This window comes from Megascapheus bottae, chromosome 25 (genome assembly GCF_031878675.1).
Source record: "Megascapheus bottae isolate mThoBot1 chromosome 25, mThoBot2.hap1, whole genome shotgun sequence".
In the NCBI taxonomy this organism is placed as follows: Eukaryota; Metazoa; Chordata; class Mammalia; order Rodentia; family Geomyidae; genus Megascapheus; species Megascapheus bottae.
In genome coordinates, this window is record NC_143533.1 from 6,672,079 (window position 1) to 6,696,324 (window position 24,246).

Consider the following 24,246-nt stretch of genomic DNA (forward strand, 5'->3'; position numbering starts at 1 on the left):
AAAATAAAGTCAAGTAACAGAATGCCAGCTAAACAAGCAAGCCAAGCAAGCTGTAGGCTCTGAGTTCAAAGAAAGTGACAATTCAAGTCAGAAAATAAAAAGAAAATAGGGTTAATATAGAGTAAAATTTCATATCTTTTAAAATAATGAAACATTTGCATCAACATATGGTTTGAAAAGCCTTGGATATGGCTTAGCTCAGTACGTAATTAGAAACAATATGGACAGGGGTCATTTATGATCACCTAACCTCAATTTTGTCTGAATATTTGAAAACAAACTAATCAAAAGAGTGAAGTATGTTTTACACTGAGCTTCTTCTTCAGTTGAATCAACAAAGTTCTTCACCTTATTGTATATGTATATTTTCTATAACTGTACATAAGCTAATTCTGTCTTAAACGTGACTAATCCAGAAGTAGCTGTCTTACCTTAGTAAATGTACTTGATTCCACTGAGCTTTTTCCACTGAGCTTTTTCCTAGAATGGAATTCCTACACTGAACCTAGTGGAGCTTTGAAAATGTTTCCCCAGCTCAATTAACTAGCATCTTGATGAGTGAGACTCTGTCTATGGTTATTTTTAAAAGCTCTTTAGATGGATTCTAACATGCAACACACAGAGCCACTGGCCCCAGAAATACTAGGAGAGTGTACATTATCTGTTAACATTGAGTAGCAAACCCTCACTTCCAAAACACAGATTAGAAACTACTCGATCCAGGCAAGCACAACACAAACTAAGGAGGACCAAGATTAGAGAGAGCACTGCTTTGAGGGGCTCACACTGATACAAGTGAAAATACCTTAGTGAGCACTTCCCCTACTGCAAATCCACAAAGTACTGTCTACAAGCCAATGTTGATTTGGTCAGAGGTTAAAGGAAAGACTGCAGGCTGAGTTGCTATCTCTTTTAGAGGTACTGGTAGATTTTAGAAGTTGCTGGAATGGCATATAAACAAGTTTCCACTGGGTAAATTGGCATATTAGTGCTGGTTAGAAGCATCTATTGTGCTAGTTGCCTTAAACTTGTCTCCATCCTTATTACAAGTTGCTAGCAAGAACAACATGTAATGGTGCCAAAGCCTTCAAGCAGAACAAGCAAGGCTTTGTAAAAGGCAGGACAGGACTTCGTGCTCTTTCAACATAAAACATTAAATCAGATAGTAAATATTTATTCTGTTGCTTAACACTCATGACACGGACACTGTAAAGAGAAATATAAATGTGGATCATTCCACTAGAGTAAAGGAAATAACCCTCAGAAGGAAATGTTAGGCTGAGACATACTTTGAAGTCTTAAACAACCGAATACCTACACTTTATGTATAAGAATCTAGAGGTCAAGAGAGAGCTTCCTAATTTTCAGACTGTGTCTCTACCCATCCTATGCTGAAAGTATGCTTCCTTGATTCCTAAACAAATGAATTTTTGGAAGTACTACCTCCCTGCTTCCCTAGAATGGATTTGCAGCATTTCAATAAAGTAGCAACATGTTTGGATTGGAGGCAGATTTCCTCCCTCCAAGTTCAGAATGAAAAACTAAGCATTGGTCCTAGACTGACCAACCATATTCTATTAGTCTGAATCCCCAATTCAGAAACTATCTGCCAAAACTATTTGTCCAACTATTTGTCCAGTCACTTAGGAAATCATAATTGACCTCCAAGAAGACAGTTCACTACTTCATACCTCAGTTTCCTCATTAATAAAATGGATATGATGGAAAATCTTGCAGGATAGTTGAGAAGTTAAAATGGAATGATCAGAAGATAGCAGAAGTTCTGTAAAAAGTAGTCATATGAAGTCTCTGGTGCAAATTCTCTAGGCTTTTAAAACCTTATTTAAGAAAATAAATAAAACCATGTCAACACTAATTGGGGGCCACAAAGAAGGAGGTCTTGGCTGTAGTTGTTCATGGCTGGTCAAGATTTCCATGCTACTAGAATGCAGGAACCAGACATGACTCATGCACCCATGCATATTCAGCACTCAGGACAGCTCCAGATTCACTGTTTTCTCAGTGAATAACATGTGAAGGACTGGGTTCAAAGTCTAACATAGAAATTACAGTGAATTTATTTTTTAATGTTGTTACTGTGATTTGCATAGTTCTAGCACTATGAGACAACACAGGAGAGAGAAAGATACAAGCTCAAAGAAAACTGAATTAATTAAAGAATTGGATGGAAAATGCACAACTATGAGGAGGTTACTGTTCCTGAGAGAACATTGTATCATTCCTTAGGATGCAAAACTCAGAGGTTGTTGGAGGAGGATATGGAGAACAGGCCCCTTACCATTTTGAATTTCAATAGTAATGAGCAATTCTGATGACTAACATGACCTTGAATAACTGTGGAATAAGAACAGATATTTATGGCTCACAATAAGGCAGAATGGAAGGTTGATCAGCTGTCCTGATTCAAGGCCCACACCTCAGTGATTACAGAAGTTGATTCTGAACATGCTGATGGATAAAACTGGAAACGTCAGGGGGCCAGGAGTTTGGCCTAGTGGTAGAGTGCTTACCTAGCATGCACAAAGATCCGGGTTCAATTCCTCGGTACTACACACAGAAAAAATCCGGAAGTGGTGCTGAGGCTCAAGTGGTAGAGCTTTAGCCTTGAGAAAGTCCAAGGACAGTGCTCAGGCACTGATCTTAAGCCCTGACTGGCAAAAAAAAAAAAAAACCTGGAAACATCAGAACACTCAGCCACCTGAGCACTAGGATAGCATGGAGCCACTGTGGCAGTATACATCTGAAGGAGAGACCTCTCCTCCCACTCACTATTACACCTTCCAATGTACAGTGGAGGAATTATTGTCAGGGTTTAGGACTCTGGGCTTAGGATTGTGGAAATGTGATTTGCTTTACGTCTCCAAATGTATAAATGACAACATCCCATACTGTGATTGCTATCACATTTATTAATTCATCCTCATTAACAGGTGAGGAAATGATTGCATTTATTCCAAAACAAACAGCTAAAACAGTGGAGTTAGATCTTTTTGTCTTTACACGGAACTCTGAGGCCTGCCTAAAGAATGAAATACAAATATCTGGCATCGGTTCATTTCCAGGGATGGAATTTGAGTCTCTGAGCAAAAGTTTGACACTCAAGCAAGGAAAAGCAGATAGAATGAAGATAAAACTCAAACTCGTTTTCCTTGGGTAGAGAAACCCCAGATTTTATCCGCCGAATAAACAGGTTCTTAGGGACTTACTTGAGTACTGCAGCTTGGATGATGATTACATCCAGAAGATTATTAGGCCTCTGTTACTGCCTGAATTTACCCAAAAGTCAGTGCCAGAATTGCAGTATCTGGGGCTACATAGAGCCGCTGTCTTGAAGCATCGAGAAGAAACAGGCCTGTGCCAAAGAGACAAAGCATCTCACACTCTCTCATTTGGAATAACTGGCCATGTCTGTTAAATGTAACCTCTATATTCATCATGCTATATAGGCTATTTCAAATACAGATGCAAGTCTTTGGTCTATTTCATTCAAGTCTTCCACACTGATCAATAAAAAGATGTATATGGTGCCTGTGTGTCTGGCTTTTTTTTTTTTAAAGCAAGCAAGCAAGCAATGACCTCAGTGAATGCAAACTGCTTGGATTTCTCTAAGTACCTTGGAGGCCTGAGTAAACCAAGCAGGTTCACGTCTGTGATAGATTTCTGCTGTCTAATTTAATATTTAATATTTTAATATTTAATTCTAAAGCCGTGTGTTCAATTTCCTATGTTACAGAATATTAAAAGGGGGAGCTATTTAAAACACTTAAGTGTTTTAGTTCAGGAGGACAACACAGCCTTTCCTAAGTGACAGGTGCCTCTGGGAGTCTTCCTTCATTTGTTTGTGGAAATACAGATTTATTTCTTTAAATCTTTATTATTAATGCTACCCACTATTTATATAGTGCCTGGTCTGCTGAGGGGTATCCTGAATGAATAACATCATTGATTTTTTATGGACTTCACTGACAGGAAGAGAACCAGACTTGTTCCTTCTTAGAGATGGGAGAATAGAGATGTCAAGAGACCAGGTAAGTTTCCCCAAGTCGCTGACCAAATGACTTTTGGATTTACTCTCACTTAAGCAGCCCTACCCTATGTGTATTAGCTGTAAGACTCAAATCTTTCCCTCAGAAGGCCGAAGTATTGTCTCTCCCACTGTTTGAACTCATTCTTGACCGATAGAAGGATGTGTGTGAGATGGAGACACACTCTTGACAGCAAACGGTTCACTCACTCTTGCATTCATTGATAAATACATATTATGTTCTCACAATATGCTTGGCACTGTCCAACCTCTAAGACTGTGTGTTGGCTTCCCATTGCTGCTGCAAAATGTCCAGTGATGTCAAAAGTTTTAAAAGCAAGTTGTCAGCAGGTCTGTATCTCTTCCGAAGGGTTGCTTGACCTCAGGGCCTAGGCACTTGTCCCTTTAGTTTTTCACTCAAGGCTGGCACTCTACCAACTGAGCCATACCCCCTACTTTAGGCCTTTTGCTGGTTAATTGAAGATAGGAGTACTGTTTCTCTTTATAGATAGATAGATAGACAGACAGATAGATAGACAGACAGACAGACAGATAGATATCATGGGTCTTGAACTCAGAGCCTGGGCCCTGGTTCTGAGCAATTTTTGCTTAAGTTTTAGCATTCTATCACTTTGAGCCACAGCTCCACTTCCAGTTTTCTGGTGGGTACTTAGAGATAAGAGTCTTACAAACTTTCCTGCAAGGGCTGGCTTCTGATCACTATCCTCAGATCTCAGCCTCCTCAGTAACTAGGATTGCAGGTAGACCCAACAGCACTGGATCTCTCTGCCTCCCTCACCCCCTTTCCCTCCCCCCTCACATATGTATGCATACACACACTGACCTGAACACTGACGCATACACACGCATCACTCATACTGATTATAGGCTCTGTGGCTGGAATCCATCAGTTCAAGAACTTCCGCCTCAAGGACCAAAACCAATCTATTGAGGTAATCTTAAATGTCAGTGCCTGTGCAGCAAGCCTGCTGTATCCATGGATTTATTACACCTGTTTTTTTTTTTTTGCTAAGCATGGTAAAAACAAAAACAAAAAGAAGATTAATCAAAAGAAATTTCAAAACAGACACTTTAAATGTCCACACAGGCATTGCACAGCTCACCTCACATAGAGAAGCTCTGGGCAGTCCTGTGTTACCCTCCGTTATGATAAATTGTTGTGTGATATGTCAAATGTTTCCTTGCCCCTCATTTTGAGAAAACATGCCCCCCCAGTAAAAAAAATGTCAGTGCACCAAAGCTAAAGTAAAAATGAATGTGCTTTAACTGAAGTGTTAAGGTGACCATTTGAGATGTGGGGGGGGGTGGCATTATGGCAAAAGAAATCTAGCATCTGCCATACAGTGCTGATACTCCATGCATCCTGAGCATTTGCAGTATTTTCTTGATGGAGGTTTCCCTGAACTATAAACCCACTGATACCAAGGACCTATAGAACCTATTTTTTTTCTTTGTCTTCTTGGTCTTTTCTATGTCTTTCAGGAAAAGTCTTCCAATCTTTTGTTGTTGTTGTTATTGGTAGTGGGACTTGAACTCTGGGCCTGGGAGCTGTCCCTGAACTCTTCAGCTCAAGGCTGCTGCCCTAAAGTCTTCTGATTTTTGACCAGAGGGCTAGTCAGAGCTTCATGAGTCCTTCCACGCCTCACATACTCCTTGCTCAGATAAAGAGCCATCCTGGTTCATTTTCTTTAGATTCTCAGCTACTATTCTGTGATAGGCAAGGAGGATGGAGATGGAAGTCTAACTATCAACTAGCCCTTCTCTTATGAGCATATCTGTTGCTCTTGTTGCTCATGTTATCTGAGGATGTGGGTGCTGCTTCCAATTACTGAAGCCGTCTAAGGCTCTGCGATTCAAATCACCTTGCCTTTTGTTTCTGTCTCCCCCTGACAGATCTGTAGATGTTGGCTGTCTTCACACTGTGACTTCAGTTCCCATTCATTGATCCACACAAAACTTGTTGACACACCTTATCCATTTTGTGTCTCCTCTCTCATTCTACTTTCCCTATCTCTTCCTGCCTTCTCATTCTGTTTATACCATTTCATCCCGTCAGTGCCACTTAAGTGGGAGTCTCTAGGGAGAAATATTGTGCGATAAATAGAGGTGCTCAGCCTCCGTGTTAAACTGGAGTCCACTGGGGGTGAGAGGTGTTCATTCTGTGAGAATCTGCGTGTGATAACACTGGGAAAAACACAGAAAACGCATTTATTTGGTGAAGTCTGTCTGAGATGCCAATTCACAATGATCCATTTCCGAGGCTAACGAAAGAGATCTGTGGTCATTTGCCCCCTAAAAAATAGGTGACAAGATCTCCTCCAGGCTCATGTCACCTTCTTCCACAATTTCATCATTCGCAAAGCCTATGCCTTTCCCAAGCACCTGTTTGGGCTCAGAATGAGCTGCTTCTTTATATCATCCCTTCATGGCCTCAAATTCCTCTGCACCATTCTCCCTCCCATCATACACAAAGGAGGAAATATTTCAAAAGCCTTCGACCTATATAGAGATGCACTAAGCATCAGAAATCAGTAAACCCCTCTTTAGAGGGAGCCCAACTCCACATGACAAGACGCATTTCCCCTGTCTACTACATTATTCTGCCTGTAGTTACATCTGTCTCCAGTACAAGCATGAGGCCAGAAGGGACAGGAATCTTTTACATATCCTCCCAGAAGAGACAAGGGAATCACATGTGATGCAGAAGGAAGAAGGCCTGCTGTTAGCAGCCAAGAGTCCTCAGTAAATAATAGTTATGGAATGTGTGAGATTTGTGCTTAGGTTCCACATCCAAGATTTAAATAAGATATGAGGCCATGAGGGACACAGGATGCCTGTGTATGCCACTTCATTCCATTATTGTTAATTCTCATCTTGCAGATGAGGTCATACAGCGAAAATGGCCTCGGTGTAAGAAGTAACTGAAGTAACATGGAAAGATCACACAGAGAAGAAATGAGATAGTCTGATACATGGCACAGGCCACGTATCAGACAGCCATTTTCAACCAAGAGTGGGGTTGGGGTGGGCAATTGGGCCATCCAGCCCAGAGAAGGCCCTCAGGTTATTTAGTTTCAGGTGGAATCAGTCAGCACCAGGTGTAGCAGAAGACCCACCAAGCTAAGCTCAGTCACCCCACAGCACCACAAGACAGTTAGGAACAGTTACTGTTTGAAGAACCAATTATTGGGAGAAGCAAGAGATAGCCCCAAACACTGGGTGTCATAGACAAAACGACTCCATGCCTTGTGATTTCAACACCTTTGTCTTTTTAATTAGAATAACATCAACAGGGAAATAGCTGGGACCCTAGGAATGACAGCATGTAAAAGCACATAACCAGAGGAGAACCAAGGAATGAAAGCAGCCTAAGCAGAAAAGTCCATGAGACTCTTATTTCCAGCTAACTACACACACACACACACACACACACACACACCAAACAACAACAAAAAGCAAATAATCCACAGTTCAGGAAATGGTGTACAGAAGAGCTGAGACTTACTCACTGTTTGTGGAAGTAGGATATATGAAACATTCCTGAAGGGAACCTTGGTAATAGGTATTAGTTGTCTCATAAACACTCATACCCTTGGACCAGAGATTTAGATTAATGGCATTTCTCCTTGGAAAGCCCACAGCAGACATGTGCACTGATGGTTTTCTATGAGAATGTTTAACCCAGTACTCCCAATGATGGCTTATAGTGAGAAGAGGGAACCACTACATGTCCAACAATAGGAGAGCAAGGTAATAAATGGTAGTACATTCACATAATAGAATAGTCCATCATCTCTGAAAATAGCACAATGAAAGTCGTGTGTTTGTCCTGGTGATAGTGGGAATTAAACTCAGGGCCTTATACTTCCTAAGCAGGCACTCTACGTTTGAACCACACTCCCCACCCTTTTTGCTTTATTTTGCAGGTAAGATCTTGAGTTTTTGCCTGGGCTGGCAGGGGCCTGGGATCTTCCTACTTATGCCTCCTCTATAGCTGAGATTACAGATGTTCCTCTACTGGCTTGACTTCCCCCTTCTTGAACTCAAACTGTGATCCTCCTGACCTCTGCCTCTCATCCACCTGGGATTATAGTAGTTTTAATGGCACAAGAATGCATTCAATGTTTAAAAAAACTGATGCCAAGCCAGGAATGGTGGCCCACACCTGTAATCCTAGCTACTCAGGAAGCTGAGATCTGAGGATTGAGGCTCAAAGCCAGCGCGGAAACCAAAATCCACTGAGGCTCTTTTTAACCATCGGAAAACTGGAAGTAGCTCTATGGCTCAGTTAGTAGAACAATAGCCTTGAGCTGAAGAGCTCAGAGACAGAACCCAGACCCAGAGGTCAAAACCCACACCAAAAACAAAACAAAAACAAACAAACATCCAGTTTCCCTGGCTTTTGGTTGGCATGCATAGCAATAATAACAAGGTATGACAATGTGCTAATTCCAAGATAGGCAAAGATGAGACAGTAGCATGATTCAATTAGTTTTAATGATCACCAAGTATTTTTTCAATAAATGTGATTAAAACGTAAAGTAACCCATTATCCTAAGCTGATATATTATTTTTTAAATAGGAAACATTGGGATTTACAAGATGGTAAAAAAGGATGGTGAGGCCACTCTGAGATTGCACACAACCACATGTTCCCACCAGGCACTTTGGTGATCCACCTGAGCCACCATCCTGGATGGAAAGAGCCCTGGGTCTCATGAATTTTGTTGTTGCTATTGTTGTTTTTAAGCAGAAGCAGGACTTAAACAGTGCCTCGTGCTTGCTATGCAAGCGCCACTTATGTCATACCCCCCCACCACCCCTTTTTGATTCCGTTATTTTTTAGGTAGGGTCTTATGCTTTTGCCCTGGACTTGCCAATCTCCTACAGATTCCTCCTTCTTAGCTGGGGACTTATACACTACCACCTCCAGGTTTTTAGTGAGATGAGGTTTCAGCTAAACTTTTGCCTAGGTTGTCTTCCAACCAAAGTCCTCTCAATACCCACCTCCTTGAGGGTCTGAGATTACAGGTGCAAGCCACCACACCCACCCTTATGAATATATATATAAAATTTTGCCAGTCCTGGGCTTGAGCTCAAGGCCTGAGCACTGTCCTTGGACTGCCTCAAGGCTAGACCTCTACCACTTGAGCCTCAGCACCACTTCCGGCTTTTTTCTATGTATGTGGTACCTAGGAATTGAGCCCAGGTCTTGGTGCAAGCTAAGCAAATACTCTACCACTAGGCCAAACTCACGGCCCCATGAATATATTTTTTTAACTACATAATTTCAAGCCACTTGTAGGATGTCTCCAGCTTTGTTTCTGCCATATGCACTAGGCAAGATATTTCAGGGTGTTCTCTGCAGGAGGTTGACCAAGTGAACATTCCGTTTTGTTGTATCCTGGAAGCAATGAGCTCTCTGGGGATTCCAAACACATCAGTGCCTTCTGCTCTCCACTCGCGCGGGAAACAGAAGCTTCCCTGCATTCTAAAATGACCCTCCTGCAATTAGAAATGAGACTTGCCAGCAGGAGCTCTATCTCGGTGTGAGCAGCAGACAATAGCCTTTGGCTCTCTCTAACAAGATCAGCGAGCCAGGCTCTTTAAATTGGCTAAATTTATATTGCACACTAGACCCTGCAAATAAATAACAAAGAAATTCTTTTGTTGGCTAGAAAATAATCTATACAAATTCCATTTCAGTAATAGTCTCTCGACAGGCATGCAAGTGCCGGCAGGCAGGAGCCAGATCCGAGGCCAGGCAGGGACAGGATCTCGGAGCTAGGTGTGTTCATAATGTAACGCTACACCTGCTGCCTCTCAAAGTGGAATTGACTGGATAAATATTTAGGAGTCATCCTGTGTGTGTTTCCCAGACCTAAAGATTTAGGTCTTACTTGTCTGGAGTCTGCAAGATGCTTTGAATTTGTAGTAGTGAGATAATGAGTTATAGTCTGGCATATGGCCGGTGCTGAGTCTCAAAACTAAACAAATCAGATGGGATGAGAAGCTTTGGATGCGTCAACTATTTTTAGCCTCTGATGTCATAAAACAGAGCCCTCTGATGTCATGCAAACTCCTCTCCAGACAAACAGAAGCACAAGGCAAATCTATTCATACATACATCTGAAACATTCAAGGACTACAGATATAGCTTGATCAAGAAGCTACAACAATCTAATTTTACTTTCTTTCTCATTAAAGAGTTGAATTCACCTAATCATTTCTCCCTTGACGCTGTCTCCCATTAAGTGCCAAAACATTACCTGTCATATCCTTGAATTTTGCATTGTTGTGGCTTCAAATTCCTTGTGAAAACAAGCAGGGCTGTTTTTCCCTAAAGGCACAGTAAAAAATCCCAACTGTCTTACTGTCTCTACTTAAGTAAGACTGTGTACCCATCTCTGAGACAAGTGCTCAGATCTGAGAATATGACAAGGACATGAATCAAATCTGGGTCTCATTTCCAAAATATAGGGACGTAGAGGAAACAGAGAATACCACAGGCATGGAAAGGCTAAAATAAACTAGGGATGTGAGAAACTCTTCCAGAAAAGCAAATTGTATTTTAAAGCAGATAAATGAGGGAGGAGGGAGGAGATTAGTATCAAATTAAAAGAGACTCAAAAGATATGTCAACTTCATAGCAATATAAGGACTTACTGAAGAAGCAACTTGATCCAACTCAAATTACGACACACATATAAATAAACCACTGGATACACAATAGTGGACAGTAACCTCTGAGACTGTTTCCTCATGGATAAATTCATCATCGAAGTAACAACTGATTTTGAAGGTTGCTACACTGATCCACTAAGTCATGGACAAAGTACTTAGAATGGTATCCCATGTCCAGCATGCAATTTATCTTCATCTTAGGTGGAAGATTCATGGGTGTCTTCATTTTCAGTGAAAACTCTGAAATCCAAACTCTGAAACCAAAGACCAGACATTCAGGGTTCTCAGATATAAATGATAATTTAATGGTCACATTGTCATGTTACTGACTGCCAGGGATAGAGGCCCGTTTCTAGAGACAGGGAGAGACTCACCTGAAAGACCAGCCAATCCAGAATCCAAAGCAGATAAATGAGGGAGGAGGGAGATTTGCTGGGCTCTCACACTCCAGCCACTCTGCACCTGCTCTAATCCCCTCACACCTAGGGACGTACCATCCCCAGGGAGGCAATCTCTGCCCCATAGCCTCAGGCCATTACTCACACTAGCTGTTTGCCCTTCCAGCAGAAAGCATAGCAGAGTTTCTCCCTCCTTCCCTGTTCCCTGCCTAACCTAAGCCATTCCTCTTTATGGCTGGCAAGACACATATCTTGACTTCTGACTCCAGGACCTAGATGTAAAACCTCTTCCTTCATGAAAGTCATTTCCTTATTTACATGTGTACCATTCAATGAAAACAAGCAGAAACCATTCCTGACCTACATCAGCAGAAAAGACAACAGGGAGAACATTGGCAGTGGGGATGGAACAAGCAACCAGACTTAGAAAACAAGCCCCACTCAGAGTGTGCTGAGCCCCAGGGCCCTGCTGAGGTCATCCCAGGAACTCCCCCGGTGCTCAGCGCCATCCACCTACCTACAGGACACCAGTACCACCCCTGCTGCTGGACATTTGATGCTTCCATCCCTCAAGCAGATTAAGATCCTTGGCAAGAGCTTCTTATCAAAACTGGACGTGCATTCCAGATGCTACGAGGTTAGACAATATCTTTGACCTCTTAGGCTGCCGACACTCAAGATAGGATTTCTGTTCAATTATGAACAGAAAGATTCTTTCTTAAAACAGAAAGCCCATTTACACCTTGAGTTAAAAGTCAAAAGAGCACCTGAGAAGCCAAAGAGATTTGCTAAGAAGATAAGCTTTTACATTGTGGTTTCTGAGCATGTTCTAATTTAGCCAACTATCTTAGCATCATAAATCAAGGTATTTTCAAAGCTGGGTGAGATTGCTGGTAATTGATTTGTGGCCCATGAAGGACCAGTCAGGGGCTCTCCATCTATTCATCACCAAGCCTAGCACAACTTTTCAGATAAGCCCTTTAACTTCTTCAACATCTAATTCAATTAAAGGATTACAAGTTTTACTCTTAAGACAAGAACCCTGGATTCAGCTTGGCTCCAAGTTTCCTTATCAACCCTAAGAACATGCAAGAGGTCAGGAACTGGGAGTCCTGACTAAAATTTAAACACTGCAAATAAAGGGGTCTAGGAGGGAACCTTGGCAGCGCAGAAGCAGTGAGCCAGAGATTCCTTAGGGCTCAGAATATGGTCATGCCTGATTCACTGCAAAAGAAAAGAAAAATCAAATTTTACAGAGGATAACACTGTACAGTATAATAGTGTATTTCTCCTTCTAATTCATATCCTTGCCATAAAAAAGGTTGCCAGTAAATCAGAGGTAAATTGTAGGATTGATGAGATACTTTGGTAAATGTCAAATAAATATTGGCTTAGAGATACAACCTGGTGGTGGTGGGGGTAGAATCATCAGAACCAGCTTCTCTTTGGTCTTTTCCTGATCTCACTCTGACCTGACTTCCTCATTTCCCCAGAACACACATGTGTAGGTCTCAACTGTACTGAGTTTTCTCCTATGAATGGACTTTGACTCCAAGAGGAAAATCCCACTGGGAACAAAAGATACACAGGCAAATCCATTAGTTTGTATTTGTTCCTTGCTTCAGCCCTGCAGTCAATGCCCAGTAGCATCACAGGTGCTGGGAACCCATCGGTCCCTTTTGTTGGGCCTGTTATGGCTTTGACCACAGAGAAATGAGAGCTAGAATCTGCTGGGGTGTGCCACTGTCCCTTGGTTCTGTCACAGGAACATACCCAAGTCCAGGAGTCATGCATCATCAAGAACATTCCAGACCCCCCCCCAAAATGGTGAGCCCTTCCTTTACCCAAGTTCACCATCCTGCTTTGCTTTTCTCTCAGATTCCTCTTGAATCACTTGTGATCAACTGGCTCCTCTTGCCCTCTATCTTGTTCATTCCTTGCAAACACCCTACCCATGCTGGCATTTCCCTTCCTACCTGCCATTTTGCAGACAGAATACAGCCTTGAAAACAGAGTCAGTATTTGACTTCACGTTCTGTTGGCTAAACTCCATTATACTAACAAACTACTAAATGTTGGACTCAAAGTGTCCTCCTCACATGCTTTTTTTTTAAGTTGGTGAATGTATTTTTTACTTTGTGGTTTCAATTCAATGTGTCAGATTGGGAGTAGTACACTACATCTTGATCAATGTCACCGTTTCCATTGTCCTCTCCCAATCCTACCCACCCCTTCAAGTTACTCGGTTCTATTTCTACTTCTATACAGTGAATATTATGACTGCATTCCCCCAATCTTCAGCTCTCCATTCGTCTTTGACCTCATCCCTGGAAAAACATACTGCAGCTTCCTAGTATTCATTTTATAAAACTCTCAGATAACTGCTCAAAGGAGAAATAATAGCTTTATTGAAATACAAGTCATATATATAATTCACCTTTTTAAAGCATATAGGTTTAATACTTTTTACTACATATTCATAGAACTATACAATCCTCAATGCTTAAGTCCAGAATATTTCCACCATCTCCAAAAGAAATCTTATTCCCCTTATCAGTCATTTCCCCTACCCCAGGCCACAATGAAACCAAATCTACTTTCTGCCTCTACAGATTTGCCTATTGTAGCTGTTTCATTAAAATAGGATCATATAATGTATTCTTCTATGTCTAGTAGAATGTGTCCAGGTTTCACTGAGGCATTAGCATGTAGCAGAACATCACTGCCTTCCTGTGGTTGAAGAATATCCTAGCTTATGGATATGCCAGGTTTGGTTTATTCAATGAACAAATGAATAGTTGAGTTATTAGTTTGATCTCCAGTGCTAGCATGAGTAATATGCCATGTACAAGGCTTTGTCTTGTGGGGACATATGTTCTTACACTTTTGTGGGCATAAACTGAGAAAGTTTGGGATCTAAGGGTGACTCTATGCTTACCGTTTATGAGTAACTGAAGCAATTTCCACAGTGGTCACACCATCTTCAGACTTCCCACCAGCAATGCCTGATGGTGCCTGCTTCCCTCATGCTTGCTAAACTGCTACACGACTCACTGTTAAAATCTGCATTTCCCTAATGACAAAAGACAGTGAGAATTCTTTCATGTGATTATTGTCATTTAACCTCCTTGGAGAAATGTCTATTCAAGTTACTTGCTAATTTTTAAATCAGGTTGTCTTGAGTCATAATCAGGTTGTTGTTGAATCATAAGATTTCTGTATGCATTCTACACATAGGCCATTTCACCACATATACTGTTTGGAAATAAATCCTTGAAATATGTTATTTGTCTACTCTTTTTCTTGAGAGTAAACTCTGAAACTCAAAAGTTTCTGTTTTCTTATATTTATAGATACACTTTGTATTTATAGATACTCTTAAAAGTTTTGCATGTCTTGGCATCATACTAAAATGACTGCTCACAGTCACCAAGATTTAGGACTATGTTTTATTTGAAGGGTTTTTGTAATGCAACCTTTAATTTAGTTGTATCCCCTATCTATCTCTAAAGTATTTTTGCATAGGACATTAAGTAATCATAACTTCCTCTTATTCCTAGTAGATATCATTCTCCCAGCATCATATATGGAAAGGATATTCTGTACCTCATTAAATTTACCTTGATATCTTTGTAGTAAATGTAAAGGTTAATTTTGGGGCTTTAATTTTTTCCACTAACCTATATGTCTTTATACCACTATCATCCTGTCTTCTAGATTACCATATTTTTGTGGCTGATTTTGAGGTATGGAAGCCTGACTCTTTCAAGCCTCTTTTTTTTTTCCAAGATTTTTTTGAGGCATATTTTGAGTCCTCTGCATTTCTATATGAGTATTAAGTTCATCTGAAACCATACCAAAGGGGCATCCAACATTCTGATGAGCTAAATATCTAGATCAATTGTCCCCCAAAAAATCTACATAAAAAGGATATACATTTCCTTTTATATAGAGATCCTTCATTTCAATTATATTTCCATAGCTCTCAGTGTATAAAAGTCTCATACTTCCTTGGTTAAATTTATTCATGTCTCTTATTATTATTGATGATTTTGTAAATGGCATTTTCTTCCTTTTGGGTTGCTGCTAGAAGATAGAAACACAATTGATTTTTGTATACTGTTCTTATATTCTGCAACCATGGAAAACTCACTAATTTTAACAGATTTTTGCATGTGACTTTGTTAGGATTTCCTAACTATGTATACCAAAACTCCTGAATGAAGATCTGAATCTCCTAGTGAGCTCTTTAAATCCAAACTAGAGCATTTGTAAGCATTGCTTTGTCTTGCCCTAGTGAGTTAGTGAACTTTTGGTTTTGAATATTGACTTTGTTGATATGTTTATTACCTGGTATCCATTCACTCTTTTCTGGAAACTATAACTTGGTATTTCTTTCTCTTCTGCTCTCAGCCCCTAGATTGGTATGTGGTACAAGCTTGGCCACACCATCCATCTGGCCAACACAACTGGCTGAGGACTAGGTTCATGCACCATGGCAACTGAAGAGCTGGAATCTCGAGATCGCAAAAGCTTAATGTTTCTTTTCTCCCTTTTGCTGAACTTACAGTTAACACAGAGGAAAGGAGAGAAAAGAGGTATGAAGAGAGGAGATTGAGTATGGAACCATCACTTCAGCCTAGGATCACATGATACTAGAAGCATAACCAGCTCAATAACTATTCAAGCGTGTGATCCATTAATTCTCTCTATATGTTAATTAATGATGGGTGGTTTATCTGTCCACTGCTCTGATGCTCCTTCTGACCATGTATAAGACATTCATTGTTACCTGTAAAAGACCACCAGTGTTTTCTCTTTGCAACTCTTAAAGGTTTTAAATACACAGTCTAGTGATCAAGGTATACTGAACACTTTAAAATATGCTATCATGTTTTACTTTCCCTTCTGTGAAGAAAGACCAAATCAAGGAAACTGGGTTTCATTAGAGGAATGCACGGTGGAATTATTCAGTGCTGCACTTGGCAATGTAGTTTGCATCATTTCACATACAGCCCTCGGATGGCTAATTTAATGTATATACCAGCCCAGGCTTCCTTCTTTCCCCCCAGGTTTTGCTAATGGTGACTTTGCTATCAGAGGGTCTGCAGTCATACAGACTCATCTCCACAGTATGTTTAAGCTGATCCCTTAGATAGAAAGAGCTAGCTTATGTTTACCAGGAGGCTCTTTTAGAGGGACTTCTGCATAATATCCAGCAGCATTAAGGAAGAAAAATAAAACTGCCCTTAAATAACCATCCACAGAGGAGGCTATTTACTTTTCTTCCTTCCTACAGCTCCTGAACTCCAACCTTGAATTCCAGAGAGGGAAAGCTACCCTCCACTTGTGAGTTAGCATGCACAGGAAAGAGTAGAGATTTGCAATACCGGCATTAAAAAAAAATCCCTCTAGCACAGTTCTCTTTGCTGAAAGGGAACAGGAAATTTCCCCAGGGAAGACTGCTCTTTTATCTCCCAGCTCTAGATTTGTTTAGAGAGAGGGGATTAAGGAGGTCAAAGCATAGCCCTCCCCTGACTAAATGGGGTTGATTTATTACTTGGCACCTTTATAATTCTCTCCTAGGTAAAGGCGTGCAGTAGTACTTAACAGCTTAGATTTGGAATTCCTCAAACATGAATTAAAAATTGTGTCAGTACTGTTCAGAGGAAGATGCCTGTGGAAAAGTTACCAGACCACACTGAACTCAGATTACTCTGCTGCACATATAACAATAAAACCTACCTTGTAGGATAGTTTTGAGGACATCAAGGGATAATGCCATAAAATACATTCTCTTAGTTTCTGTCTGTCCTCTGTGGGAACAGTGACATCTGATTTTATTGCTTCCTCCTAGAAGGCAGCTTCACAGGCTAGTCTCAAACCCAAGTAGCCAAGAACAGCAACCTTGCTAGAAATGAACCAGCCTTCAAAATACTGCCTGCATCAGGCCCCAGTGCCCTCCATGCAAGAATGGAGACTCAGTGCACCATGACACCACAGACTTAGAAGCATGAGAATTTCAGCTCTAAAAGCAAGCAGCTGTCTTTTGCATTGGATTCTTAAAAAGTAAATATGGGTTGCCATTTTCCCTCTCTGCCTCTCTTTACTTATTCCTGAGTTTTATGAGAGGCAGGGGAAGCCACCCTTGCACTTTCCACATCCATCTTTGTTTTGAACCGTCAAGTCTACTGAAAGTCTGTCTTGTGATGTTTGGCCAGAAATGACAAAGAATCATGAGCAGATTCCACGAAACACCCACCTAGAGTGATGACTCCCAAGCCAAAGGCGTCTCTCAACCATCACAACGGGGTGAGTGATGTGGACATTAGTACCCCTATTTATTGTCATTGATGAATCTGCTCTTGGCAGTCAGAGCATCGAGGTGTGACCACCATGAAGGAGGAGGGGGGCCAGGAGGAGGGTGGATGGAGTCTTTGTGCTTTTTATGGAGGCTAAGGCTACTGCTAGGTAGCTCAAAAATGGGATACCAGAAAAAAATAAGCTGTATCACCCAAAAAGAAAAAAGATCCAGCAAAGGCAACCTCTGGGAAGAAACAAATCAATGTCAACCCTTTGACTCATGGCCTTGGCCTGTGCCATTACACTAAAAAGAAAAATTATTTCTTGCTGTTTTTTTCCTTCTGGAGATGGTCATTATTAAAGCCATTTGTTAGAGGCAGACTATGCACATATTAGAACAAAATAACTGTGTAAGGGAAAGTTAGCCTGCAGCAGGGATTGGGCTGGAGAGGCCCCTGTATGCATGTGAGTTTGTTTTTTAGGTCTGGATGAAGATAGGTACACTTAGTGACCAAGATATATGGCATATTTGAGTAAGATTTTCTTCAAAATAGAAGCAAGTATTGGGATTGCTTGCTTATGTAGAAGTATTTGATTTAAGGCAAAAAAAAGCTTATCAATCAGATCACAGCTCATTTAGAGCAGAAAAATTCATTCTGTCTCTTTTATGTATTTATATATTCAACAAATATTTATCCAGGACCTACTCTGCTTGAAGGGCCCAAAATATACCCAGTGGAGAGTAAAACAAACACAGCATCTGTCTTTGTAGGGTTTCCATGCTAGTGGAAGAAGACACACAAAGCTTGCGATTAGACATTTAGTTAAAATAATGATAAGTAGTTCAGGATATAGGACATGGGAGAGGCACAGGTAAGTTCTAGAAAAGTTAGAAGCCTTTAGCCCTCCTTGCCTAAAACACAATTGTAATGCTGGAACATGCTGGTAGGCTAATATCCCATGTCAGAGTTGGCTTTGGCCTGGAAGAATGGATTTGGCAATAGGCTTGGCCAAAGTTTGGCAATTTAGAAAGCTAATCCTGATGACAATATAAAAAGTGAATTTGACGAGACAAGGAAAATAGAAATACAGATTCAAAAATTATTTAGAAAAGAAGGGGAAGTATGTAAGAAGAAAAGCCATAAATACTTGCATATCTACTAGATAAGATACCACTAGAGATGTCAGCTGATACATAATACTATCCGATAATGCCCTACTAGGAGGAAAATTTCATTTCAGAAAAAAAAAATCTGAGGAATTTCCCAAAAATTATTTCACATGTTTTCCCTGAGCTTCTCTTAGGACAACAAATAAGGAGAACCAAGGTAATAAACACTGAAATCTGATGGTATTGATATTGATATTATTTGAACTAGTGTAATGATGCTAGAAAAACAAATGCAAGCTTATATGATGCTCTTAAAATGAAATGTGTTTAATCTAAGCCAAGCACAGAATCTTAGGCTTGTAATTCCAGCTTTTCTAAGGGCTGGGGGCAACGGAGAGTACCAAGAACTGTGTTTTGAGCGGGAGTGGCATAAAGAAACAAAATTGTGGATGTCTGATATTCACAACATGACATGAGTTCTACTTCTCACTTCATCCTGCACCATGATAGGTTCTGACCCACTGTGGATCCCCCTGGCCTTTCTTGAAAGAAGAGTTGAGCTGGAAGGGATCATTTGGAAGAGGCTTGCAGTGCATAGTTCAACAAATATCCAGTCCACTTCCCATCTCTGAAATTTCCTATAAGGATCTAGCTAGCCATTGGATTCATGACAAAATGGTGCTAATAGCTAAACATTATCAATTACCTAGAAGGTGCCAACAATTTTTCAAAGCATTTGTATTCTTCATTCATCTAATTTCAATAAACAATTTTCTCCAATAGGCTTATTAGTCTATTTTTACAGATTAATAAAACTAAGTTTCAGAGGGCCAGGGGTGAATCTCAGTGGTGGAATGCTTGTCTCACATAAGTATAACTCTACATTCTAACATCAGCCATAAAAGAAAAACAACAAAGCAAAAACCTGACTCCCAAGTGAGCCAAGATTCAAAAGCAAGAAATATGAGTGCGTAGTAAAGAAAAACAAGTCTTTGTGCCATTCATGTGGTACCCACATATAGAAACAGAGATTGAAAATTTATGTTAATCACCTCTAGTGATTCTAGACTCTCAATAAATTCAGGTAGAAAAACACAGTCTGGCTACATACAACGCCGTGTTGTTGCCAGTGAAGAATGGACCCACTGGATGTCTCCTTCACCTCTCCTTTCCCTCCCCTGTGACAAAGGAACTTCAATTCATTTGCCAACTTGTCACCCTGGCATTCCATTCCAAGGTGCTTTCCTACCAGGGACCAGGCTAAGTGTAGAGTACTGAGCTCGTGAAGAAAGGAGATATAAGAAATCCAGTGTGGACCCAGATGCTCTCAGTTGCTGAGTGGATCAACAAGATGTGGTATTCATACACAATGGAATTCTATGCTGCTGTCAGAAAAAACGACATTGCTCCATTTGTAAGGAAATAGACTTAGAAAAAATCGTATTAAGTGAAATAAGCCAGACTGAAAGGAACATAGGCTCAATGGTTTCCCTCATTTATCATAATCAGTAGAAACCTTGGGCTCTCCTAGCAGAGATTTACAATAGAACAAAACCTAGATACATAAGGCCATATAGAACGACAACGCTAAATGAAAGGACCTCCAGGATATAGAAACAAATGCCATATAATGAGTGATTGTTGTCCTTAATGTATTATGTTATCTCTCATCTCTTTTGCTGTCCCTTGGTTATCTCATATTGTTACAGTATTTCACCTTGTTATCTGATATATTGTGTATATGCTTATTTGGTTTTGAAATAGGATAGGGAATGGAGGGAAAACAAGATGAGGGGCAGGGATGGAGTGAGGGAAATGGGAACCAAGACATGAGAAAGGGTATCCATGTTTGTGAAGTAATGCACCGTCGTCTATCTGGTAAATATAATGTAACCCTTCTATTAATTACAATAAAAAATATATGGAAAAAAAGAAATCCAATGTGGATTTAGAGGGGAAGACCAGGTCCCTAGGAAAACCCAGTCAGGAAAAGGCTGGATTTCAGAACAAACATTTGGTTTTACTCTTCTCTGGCAGAGGACAAAGAAATGTGATAGATGTGCAAGTATTCAGGTTGTGAAGAAGTCAACCTCTTCATGAATTGCACTGGTGATGGGCGGAAAATGAAACTTCCAGGCCTACCGTACGTTTCAGTGCTCACTGAAAAGAGATGGACTATGTCGCTCAGAGCTGTGAGTAATACTGTTCTCAAGGGTGTTAAAGGTCTAAAATTTTAAATTCAGAAGAGGTCTTAATCTCATTAAAGTTTAATGCAAATTTTCTTAAGCATTCTATCACAAATCTTAATTTCCTTTCTAGCAGGAAGCTATGAATTATATCACCCACACACATGCGCGCGCGCGCACACACACACACACACACACACACACACACACATACATGCATACACACAATCTGAATCCAACCAGGTCTGGGGTCTGGGGCAACTGTTCTTTAGCATAAGCTCGGGAGCTAAGTGAAGTAAAGGAAGATCCGCCCTGAGCTCTGGAAGACACGTGGACAAAGCCAAGAATTGCCTGGGAAGATGTCCAAAGAGAATCCTGATTTCAATTTCCAGGTCAAAGATAAGGGAACATAAACTTTTTTAAAAAAAAATGGGTGAAATAAAATAACAAAATGTAATTGATTATCCTAAAAGAAAGCATAAACAAAAGTTAGAAGATACATTTAACACTAAATGTTAATGAACTAACAGTCCAAATAAATATATTTAGCCTGGATAAAAACATAAATATAAGATGCTTATTAGACTTACAGAACTTTAATATGAAAACAAAAAGCTGAAACTAAAATTACAGTGAAATGTATATAAAGATATACCAAAGCCAAGGAAGTCATACTAACAACAGATAAAGTACACTTGCCTAAAGAAATATGTTAAAGGTCTGTCAAGAATAGAGCTGCTTTTTTGGCCAGTACCAGAATTTGAACTTGGGCCCTCACATTTGTTTGGTTTGTTTGCTTAACTTGTACCTGTTGTAGACAGACCTCTGCCACTTAAGCCATACCTCTAGCTCAGCTGCTTTTCTTGGTTATCTTGGAAATTGAGTCTTGTGGATTTTTCTGCTTGGGCTGGCTTCAAACTATGATCATCCTGATTCAGCCTCCTGAATAGCTACAAGAACAGGTGTGAGCCTCTGGTGTCAGGCTTATAGCCGCATTTTTTCATAATAGCCCCTATCTGGAATCTGTACTATCACCCATCAATATAACACATAATAAATATATGATACAGTCATATTACACAGTGAAACTGTACACGGAAATTAGAATCTGATTTTTTTCCCAATGTTTCGGTTGCAGCTTAAACTAAGTAAGAATCCCCAGAGTAGAATGCAGACAACAGTGATTTTTTTAAAAGAAAAATAGCAACTTGTTTGATGATAATTTTCAGATGCCAAGGTTAAACTATGTAGTAATTATAATAAGTAAGGGTCAACTAGTAAGTGGGTAAAAAGTCAGAAGCTGAAGCCTGGTTTTGATGAACTTTAGAAATTTAAATACCAGATCACCTTCCCATAATCAAGAAGCTTACAATTTCCTTCCAGCTACCCAAGACTCCATGTCAAAGGCGCAGCCCCAACAACCAAGGGTGACTCCTGTCCTGATTCAATGCCCATAACCCCAAGACCATAACAAGAAGGTTCTTTGAGGACCAAACAAATCTTCTTAACAAAGAGGATCAAAGGGCTTGCCTTTCAGTGCCCTCCCTCTATCTCTCTATCTCTCTTGCTATCTCTATCTCCAGAATGACTAAAGTGATTTGGGAGGCGTTCAAGGGGCAATGGGGAAACTTTCTTACATAAAAAAATAATATACTCATTGGAGGTTGAAAGAACTTTTTCTAAGAAATTGTTGTCTATAAATTCCTATTACCTAAATCTCAATATGAAAGAGATCAAAGAAACTCATGTTTGCACAAGCTTTATCAGTGAATAGTGTTACAATCATAGTTTCCGAGAAAAAAGAGACACATCATTTTTTAAAACATACTTGAGGGCCGAGAGTTAGGCCTAAGTGGTGGAGTGCTTGCCTAGAATGCACAAAGACCTGGGTTCAATTCCTTGGTACCACATACATAGAAAAAAGCCAGAAATGGTGCTGTGGCTCAAGTGGTAGAGCTCTAGCCTTGAGAAAGCCCAAGGACAGTGCTCGGGCCCTGAGTTCAAAGCCCAGGACTAGCAAAAATTTGAGTGTGAAGCAAATGCAGAAAATATATGCAAGGTGTCCCTGTGTCCCTTACTGAGCTCCATGATGAGAAGCACTGAAGCATCCTTATCCAGAAGGTCTGCTCATTCCAGCATCATGTGTCCATGCTCAGTCCTCTGAGGAGTCTGCCTACTTGATGTCTAGAATGATACTCACATCACCCTGACATCGGCTTTCCTAGCTCACCTGTTCCCTTGAAATTCCGATGAAATTAGCAAAAGCATATGCCATATGGCTGTGAGGAAGCTCAGCATCCATTCCCATCTCTAGAGAATCCTGGGATCTCAGAGAAAGACTGTCACATCATTGGAGTGTTGCCAGTTCAGAGTCTCACTATTCAAAGGGGACCACTGAGTTTGGGGCTTACTCACTGACTCATTCTGCCCAAGTTTTTGTACTGTGTGCACATGCCATCAACTTTTTACTAAAATTTTGGAACACTGCCGAAGATTTTCATGCCTAACACCTAGTGCTGGAGTCCTCCTGGTCTTATAAACCCCATCAAGCCAGTCTGGCTGTCAATGGAATTTCTGAGACCACTGGACTCAAACCCATCTCCCTCCTCCTCTTCCTCCTCCTTCTCTTCTTCCTCACCATTTTTCTTCCTCCTCCAGAAAAGTGAGAACTCCCCAGTTACTGCTGTTCCTGCCTGCCCACCTGTTTTCTCAGTCTTTGATTTCCTCTTTCCTTCCTGACTGAAACTCCATCATTCCTCTCCAAAACCAAGTGGATCCCACTAAGCTGTCTTCCTAAAAAATGGCAAGACTATTTGAAATTGGATAGGGAAGGGAGGAAAACAAGATGAGGGGTGGGGGTAGGGGGAGGGAAATGGGGATGAAGACATGTGAAAGGGTATCAATGTATGTGAATTAATGCACCTCCTACCTGGCAAATATCATATAACCTTTCTATTAATTACAATAAAATATATATATATATAAAAGAAATGCTAGACATAGAGAATTCTTAGCATGTGACCCTACACATGAAGTTTAAGAAGTAAAACTGATATATGGTGCTGGAGAAAAAAAAATGGCAAGACTTAGAAAAAATCATATTAAGTGAAGTAAGCCAGACTCAAAGGAACATAGGCCCAATAGTCTCCCTCATTTGTCATAATCAGTAGAAACCTTGGGCTCTTCTAGCAGAGATTTACAGTAGAACAAAATCTAGAGACATTAGGCCAAATAGTATGACACTAAATATAAGGACCTCCAGGATAAGGAAACAAAAGCCATATAATGAGTGACTGTTGTCCTTAATATATTATCTCTCATCTGTTTTGCTGTCCCTTGGTTATCTCATATTGTTACAATATTTCACCATGTATGTGCTTAATTGGTTATTTGAAATTGGATAGGGAAGGGGGGAAATCAAGATAAGCAGAGGGGAGGGGGGAGGGAAATGGGGACCATGTCATAAGAAAGGTTATCAATGTTTGTGAAGTTATGCAC

At 40.4% G+C, this 24,246-nt stretch overlaps 1 long non-coding RNA gene across 1 annotated transcript in view; it reads right to left on the reverse strand.

Moving 5' to 3' along the window:
- The window catches only part of LOC150046300 (uncharacterized), a 297,256-nt gene that overhangs the window by 142,651 nt on the left and 130,359 nt on the right, over nucleotides 1-24,246 (reverse strand). Inside the window, exon 3 of the long non-coding RNA XR_016539603.1 lies at nucleotides 14,087-14,221. This is a non-coding gene — a long non-coding RNA (uncharacterized LOC150046300). The remainder of the gene's footprint in view (nucleotides 1-14,086; nucleotides 14,222-24,246) is intronic.